At 51.1% G+C, this 7876-nt stretch overlaps 1 protein-coding gene across 5 annotated transcripts in view; it reads right to left on the bottom strand.

The window, feature by feature from the left end:
• Nucleotides 1-5732, bottom strand: part of PPARGC1A (PPARG coactivator 1 alpha) — a 686617-nt gene extending 680885 nt beyond the window's left edge. For all 5 annotated transcript variants that reach the window (XM_025385683.1, XM_025385681.1, XM_025385685.1 and 2 more), the window contains exon 1: nt 5278-5732. The gene's annotated coding sequence lies outside the window, so the exon portion shown is untranslated. The remainder of the gene's footprint in view (nt 1-5277) is intronic.
• Nucleotides 5733-7876: the final 2144 nt, after the last annotated feature.

Genomic DNA, 7876 nt, shown 5'->3' on the forward strand with positions numbered 1-7876 from the left:
AAAGAAGGGAAGGAGGGAGGGAGGGAGGGAGGGAGGGAGGGAAGCAAACAATGTTTTCAAGCTGATGCATTAAGTAAGCCAGCCTTATTGGAAGACCTGCAACAAACTCCTTTCCTCTCCTATACCCACAGGAGAAACCCAAAGTCAGAAAAATTGGAGTTATGTGAAAGCTGAGGTTCTGTGAGCTGGATTTACAGGATTTCTAAAATTTCTTTAAGGTAAGAATGTAGAAATGCACTTAAAACTCTTTTGCAGTTCATACTACATCTTCAGGGAAATAAAAATGTTGAAAAAGTGTAGAAGCCCAGTTGATATTTTTTGAACTTGGAGGTATTGGCTGTCTAACAACTTTATAAATGGAGGACATTCCCAAGTCTTGGCTTATCTCTGGGGATGCCAACATTGTCACCACTTTAAGAATTATGAAATGTGCAGAAAGAAAGAAAAAAAAAAAACCACTGAATTCTTGATGGTACTTGGACTGAATGGAAAAGAAGCGTTCCTCAGTGGGCTGCTTTCTGCTTTGGCTATCCATATTCATGGAAGTAATGCCAAGCCAAAAAAAAAAAGGGCAGTCAGCACAACATTTCAACAACTTACCCACATCCATTAATGATTCTGCACTGAAACTTCTCCCTTGCTGGAGAAGATACAGTGAGTATACAGCATTATGGGTACTGGCTAATTCAAAACAGTCACTGCCTACTCTGAGAAGATAGTGCTCTTATGAGGATGCCATTTTATATTTCTAGTCTGGAAAATCTGAGGAAATGGTGGGGGGAGGGGGCAGAGAAAGAAAAGTTAAAAAAGCAGGGTCAAGCCTCGTGGTAATGTCTTTTACATAGCCTCAGGTTAAGCTACCTAGTAACCAAAAAGCTGGTCAATCAGGTGAGTGAGGTCAGATGTCTGGCCTCATGGACACCCAAGCGGTCAGCTAATTGGCTCCATTTTTCACTTTCAATTGATTGATTCAATATCATACAGACCTGGCCTGCTTCGATTTGGGCTTACATAGTGACAACTAATAAGGTGACCTGGGTCCAAACTGCAAGCAATCATGACCACTCCACAGTCAGCTTTCTGATGGAGACAGAAAGCTGAAACAACTACAGGAGAGAATCACAGGTTGAAAAGCACAACATCAAAAGATAAAGCTCGGTTTTGGAAGCTTGCACTACTGCCATCCCTAGGCGTGAAACTGTAAATTAAAGAATGGTCTGCTGTCTGCTGCACTGAGCCAAATCAGAGACATTTCACATATACACTTTAATTGGGGGTTTCGTTCTAATTGAAGAAATGAATTCCACCTAAGCAGATGCTCCTCCCCGCACACACACACTTGCTATGATATGTTTTGCACATTGGCAAGTGGGTGCAAAATATCTGCAACATGGTCCTCTCAGATATAGGATGGAATTTCCCAGTTTTTAAATGGTAACAGATGTAGTTTCGGCTCTAATACACATTGGGCTCTCTCCAAAAAAATCACCCCTCCCTCCCCAGCTTCAAGAATAAAATGTCATAGAACAAGTGAAAACCTGGTCGGTCATGATTTGTGGTTGGGTTTTTGTTGTTTGTGTGTGTTTCTGTTTTTCAGGAATGAATAAATGCCCTAGTTGTTTCCAATTTTCCAGGTCTATATATCAAGAACCTCCAACTTCATTATTTTTTTTACTTGCTTGTTTATAACGAGAGGTGTCATAATCATGTGTCTTGTGAAAATGAAAGTAATCAAAATGCCTTGTGATTCCAGGAAAAGAGCTTCTTAGGGAGACATGCCTGCCTGCTATTGATGTTGCAAAAAGGCTCCTTTTACATGGTATTAGATGTTGAGAGCACATCATATTGATCTAGAAATAAAAAGCTTGATTTTTTTTTTTTAGTACAGTCAACCCTTACCTTCATAAGCACTTTGTAACACTAGGAAAAGGATTTTATTTTTAATTGAGGTAGAGTAAACAAATTATATTTGAAGAACATTGCTATTTTTAGGAAACGCAGGATATGTAAGCATTTTGGCAGCAATCAGGGTAAAATCATGAATAAGTCTCACTCTCTCAAATTTGGCCCAGGCCTTCCTACAGCAGTTCTGCCCGAGTCCAAGATGAGATTTAAAGTATCGCCTTTCTTGTATCCTTTTTCTTCTTAGGAACAGTTAAGAGCATGTTTCTCAATCATGTGCCCATGCTCAAATGCTGAAAATGCAAACTGGAGATCAGTAAGGTCCCTTATGCACATGTACTCTTCATCCCCCAAAATGGAGATTGTGGCTGTGCTGGAAACCGCAAATCCTGGTAAGATTCACTGCCCCGGCTGCATTTACCACCAGAGATTAAAGCTTCGGTAGCATCTGACGCACTTTCCCCTAATGATGTACATCTCTCATTTGTTTCTGTACTTTATCTTAAAGTTCATACCGCACCACTGGAAGAAGAAATCAATACTTCAAATAATCCCCCTCTCCCCACCATGCAATTTCCCTGCACTAAGAGTAGCACAGTACCCAATACCAGCCCGAGACCCAATCATTCTCCATAGAGCAGAGCCGGCTGCTTTATCAGAAATTCTTTCGATTTTCTTAGCAACATGAGTATCCCCTTCTAGAAGAAAGATGTTGCCTCTTGGGGAAACGCTTTTCCACCTCAAGTTAAACTAACTTTACCCGAAGAAGCCGGTAGTTTGCCTCTTTTTAAAACGCCCCCCTCCCCCAAATGGTTCTCTCTTTCCTTTACTCCAAACCTGCCCCCACCCCGTCCCTCTCTCCCACCTCCTCTGGTTTCCAAGGAGTTTGCACGTGATTGCCTGTCTTGTGAAATCCAGACGCAGCCCTTCGCTTTTAAACGCTCTCAAATGACTTGTTTCTATCTCGTTAAAAATGCTGCGAAAACTCCCATCACTGCAAAGCTGTATCACTGCTTCCTTAGACCCAAGTCTCCTTCCTCTCTTCCTTTGGAGGAATACAAAGTGCCTGAGTTTCACGGCCCCGGGTGCAGGTCGGAGGCACGCGCCTGGAAACTTGTCCTAACGCATCTGACTCCAGGACTGGGGGGCGCGGCACTGCCGAGGACGCCCGAATGCCGGCCGGGCTTATGCCGGGTGTGTGGTTCAAGCCTTTTGTACCCGCCTCAGTCCTCAAAGACGAGCAGGGCTTGGTTTCTGACTCATCGACAGACATACACGCGCGCGCGCGCACACACACACACACACACACACACACACACACGCACGCAGGCAGGCACGCGGACGCCCGCTCCTGGTGAGCTGGAGTTTGCGGAGCTGAAGGGGTCGTTGGCTCTCGGCAATCCCGGGCGGGCGCGAGGAAGCGTGGAGATCACCCAGGGCCCGCCAGGCGGGGCGGGATAGCCTGAAGAAAGCCACCGGCGCCGGCCACGGGCAGCCGGGCACCCTCCGGGCCCCGATCTTGCTTCTCCAGGCCCCCAACTCCAGCGCCGGCCCGACCACCTCGGCAGCTCCTGCAAGTTTCTGCTCGCAGCGAGGCCTCGTGTCTCGCCGCTGCCTCACCGCGAACCCTCACTCCGCGCGCCTGGGCTGCCCTCCCGCCCCGCCCGAACGGCCGGCGTACTTCCCAGGGGCCGCCCAGACGCCCCCACCCGCGGCGGCGGCCCGATGGTCTGTCCAGAGCTCGCCGCCGCCTCCCGCTGCTGCTGCCGCGGCGGCGAGAGCCTCTCCAAGGCTCCCCGGCAGCCCTAATGTATTATTCACTCGGATGGCCGCGGCGCTTTCTGGAGAGCAAGCACACGCCGGAGAGAGAGGTCTTCACCTGGCAGCTAGTAGTTTGGCGATTTGTTTCTTGGAAACTTGGGGTGATGCGGGGGCGGCGACGAACATTTTTCGGTTATTTGCTTTCAGGGTTTGGCTTCTCTGCCCGGAGCTCTCAGGAACGCGCTGTGCCCCGGGCCCGGGAGGGAGCGCGCCAGCGCCGGCGAGCGCGGCGGGCAACCCCGCAAGCGGCCAAGGCTGGCTGGCGGGATCCGGAGGAGAGGCGCCGCGGCGGCCAGGCGAGCCCGGCTGAACGGAGCTCTTTTCCTCGACACCCCCCACCCCTAGCGGGCCAGCTCCCCCCGCGGTGCGCGCTCCGCGGGGCCCGGGAATCCCCGGCGCCCTGGACCGCCCACCGAGTTGCTAATGCCTTTCACCGTTGCTTCTCCACCGCGCCTCTGGCCCCAACTTTCCCCAGCCCAGACACGCGAGCGCGCGCGCACACACACACAGACACACACCCGCGTGCACACACACACACGCGCACACACGTACACACATGCCTCCCCTCCCTCGACCCCAGCTCTACTTCCCCGTGTAGTTTGGAGATGACAGATGCCTGTAGACTTTCACCAAACAAGCGGTGGGGGCAGCAGACTACAACAGTTATTTAATTAAAAGGCATTTTTCCTCTATTTCTCGCTCCAGCTCCCAGAATAGCTTTTTCACCCCTAGACCCCTGAGCACATGCCTGTCTCTCCAGATTACCAGTGGCCCGCTGACACCCATTTCCTTCCACGCCCCCCTTCCGGCGTCTACCCCCAGTTTTCCTGGGCCCCCCGAGTCACACCGACACGCACACCTACAGGCCGGCGGCGTGGAGCGTCTAGGGCACGATGCAGCCGGACTGCATTGCACAGTCATCAAAGTTAAGTGTGTGTGTTTGTGGGGTGCTTGTGCGCCCCGGGGGAGGCGCGGGGTCAGGAGCGGAGCTTCCACTCTGCACCCCACCCCCCTCCCCACCTCCGCGGGTCAGGGGACGCCTCTACTTGAGATTGCAGCCATTTTAGGGAAAGAGGCGGCTCGGGCCCCGAGGGGAGTGGAGGGGGGACAGCACGTCGCGGGGGGCTCGTGGCTCTGCAGCCCCTCGGCGCAACTGGAAGGCGGGTAGGCGCCGGGCGCACAGGGGCGCGGCGCCCGCGGCGACTTGGGGAAGGTTGCGCTCGAGTTCCCTGGTTCTGCCTGGAGTTGTTCGGGGTAACACGCCGGCTCCTGCCTCTTTCTCGGGTTCCCGCTGGGCTGGGAGGTGGTGGGGGAAGGTGTCGATGGCAGATTGGGCACGGGAGGAACGCGACAGAACCTGGAGACTGGAAAGCTAGCGATGGGGGAAGGGGGTTACCTCCTCACGCCGGTTGGCGCTGACCCAGACAGTGCGACCCACTTGGCCCCCCATCCTCCCCACCCCCTCCCGAGCCTCTGCCTCCCCACCGAGTACCAAGTGAGCGCGCGGCAGGGGGCAAGGGGCGCGACGCCGCCCGGCACCGAGCCACCCCTTACCTGGTTGGAAGGGGTTTCCCAGGAGGAGCCGTAGTTGTAAAAGAAGGAAGAGAAGAGGGTGTCTTCCGACAGCCCGCAGCCCGCCATGCTCTGGATGCAAATAAAATGAGGAAAGAAAAATAAAAGCACACATACACAAAAGCAACCCAAAATTTTAAAAATCAAATTAAACCAATAAACCAAGAAGAAATTCTCTCGAAAATAAAGAAAAGGAGGGGGAAGGGAATGGCAAAGGGAACGGAAACTCTCGGCGGTGCTCCCTCTCCGGGAGAGGAGGGATGCTCGGGCTGCCGCCGCCGCCGCCGCCGCCGCCGCTGCCGCCTTCTCAAGACGGTACCTAGAGAGGTTCGTCCTGACTTGGGCAGCCGCCGCCGCCGCCTGTGCCGGCTGCGTGTGTGCGCGCGTGTGTGTGCGTGTGCGTGTGTGAGGTGTGTGCGCGCAGAGCGAGAGACCGCAGGGGAAGCGAGAGGGCGAGATAATGAGCTAGCCGGGATGGAGGCGCAGAGGCAGCGCGAGCGGGCGGGCGGGCGTGTGCGCGCGGGGGTGCGTGCGTGTATGTGTATGTGTGTGGTGTGTGTGTGTGTGCGCGCGCGCGAGCGCGAGCGCGCGCGTGTGGCTGGGTGTGCGTCTGTTTGGGGAGCTCACCGGAGAGCCGGGGCCGTCACGTGGGCGCGCTGACTCCGCCGGCTGCCGGGGACAGCCTGTACTACAGCCCCGGCCACTAAATCAGCCCGCTCCGCCAGACCTTTGCAGCCCGCGGCCGGCCCGCCGCCTTCTCCGACCTCCTAGCCATCCCCGCCGAGCCATGCGCGCCCCGGGACGGCAGGGGGCGCGGGTGAGGCCGCGGGCAGGTGGATGGATGGGTGGGGAGTGGGCCGCCCTGAGCCTGGGAAGCGGAAAAATGCTTGAGGAAAAACACAGGCCCCCCCCCTACGCTGCGTCCCGCACCCTCCTGGCAAGCCTTCCTTCCATCCTGTTTGAAGATTTTTTTTTTTTTAATTCCTAAAATTGCTTTTCCATGCAGAGACCCCTCTTCCAGCCACGGGAAAATTATTTTCACATAGTTGCTACGTCCTGCTTTTCTTTCTTTCGCGATCCCTCCAGCCCCCTGCGCTCGTGTCCACGCAGGCACAGACACACCGGTGCCTGCCTCCTCCCATCCCAAATGCAAACCCACTTCCTTTTGCCGGTTGCTGTAGTTAAGCTAAGTCAATGCTACATCAAACTAGGCTAGGCTGAGAGGACTGGAAAGTGGATTTAGGGGACAATACTGCCCCAGCAGGAAGAAAGGCTCTAGTTTGGCGTTCTGTTGATTTAACAGTTTAAAACGAAAATGGATTTTGTAGCTTCTGCACTAAAACTCAGGCCCCTTGAGTCACAATTATTTAAAGGGAGCTATTCTCTGAAGTCCATTATATGATATAAAAATGTAAACGGATATAATGCCGTCTCTCTCTCTCCCCACAAGATGGTATTTTAGAACCAAATCTTTCAGTCTTAATAATTGGATGGCTGAAAGGTTTGTTTTGTGTTTCTTTTTTTTCCTGCAAAAAGATATTCTTTACCTGCTTCCCCTTACTCTTTACACAGATATTTATAGAAAGTAAAATTCAAATAAAAACCAGCATATCTGTGTAAGACGCTCTTAGAAGTATTTGAATCCTTTCAGGAAGACTTAAAACAACCTCTTATAGCCAGTTTATATTGTTTCCTTTCTGAATCCCGTTTCCAAATGCTGCCTATTTTTATTCAAACCAATTGTGTTTTTCAAGAGTTCACACTTCCACTTGTAAATTTCCCACTGGAGGTGGAAATCCTCTGTGAAATAAACATTTCCACAGCAACGCAGTGATGTCAGAAACACCAGCTAGTGATTTCAGAGGGGAAATAAAACAGGAGCAAAGAATGGCTCTAGAAAGACAGTTCCTTCATCTTTGCGAATAGCATGCCTCCTAGTAGAAATTCAGAAAACATATCTGGCTAAATACCTGTTTTCTTTTTCTGAGATTGACTTATTTTTCAAAGGCATGTCAAATGATCTTTAAAAAAAATAGGTCACCATCCTCTTTTCTGGATTGGTGAAGAATGGTGTTTCAAATCAGTGGTGCCTAACCACACTGGCCACTATAGATTTTTATAAGGGGGGGATGTTTTTTCTAAAAATTGATGTTGAAGAGAACATTGAAAGATGAAATTTAATGTACTAACTTCAGGCCCAAATAATGCTGACTGACCTGGCTTCAAACTTACAATAGTTTTTTTAAAGTATTAAGCACACAGAAGTTCTATTCAGTTATCGAAATTGGTGCTGATCTCACCAATTTAGAATAAAGGGGCTTCTCCATTGTTCACTCTATTGTTTCCTGTGTCTCCTGGCTGAGAAAAAGAAGGGAGGAATTCTTCATACTGCCCCTAATTCAATCCCCCTGCAGTCCCACCCGTATAAACATTAAATGTAAAGAGACCAGAAAATATAAAATTAGGCCCAATGCCTGGGTTTTCTTAGGCTTCCTGTCTAAATGAGTTTCTTTAGAAAACATTTACACAAAGCATTATAGAAATGTACACTTTGTAAATTGCTTTTCATGTATACGTTAGC

Source organism: Theropithecus gelada, chromosome 5 (genome assembly GCF_003255815.1).
Source record: "Theropithecus gelada isolate Dixy chromosome 5, Tgel_1.0, whole genome shotgun sequence".
Classification (NCBI taxonomy): domain Eukaryota; kingdom Metazoa; phylum Chordata; class Mammalia; order Primates; family Cercopithecidae; genus Theropithecus; species Theropithecus gelada.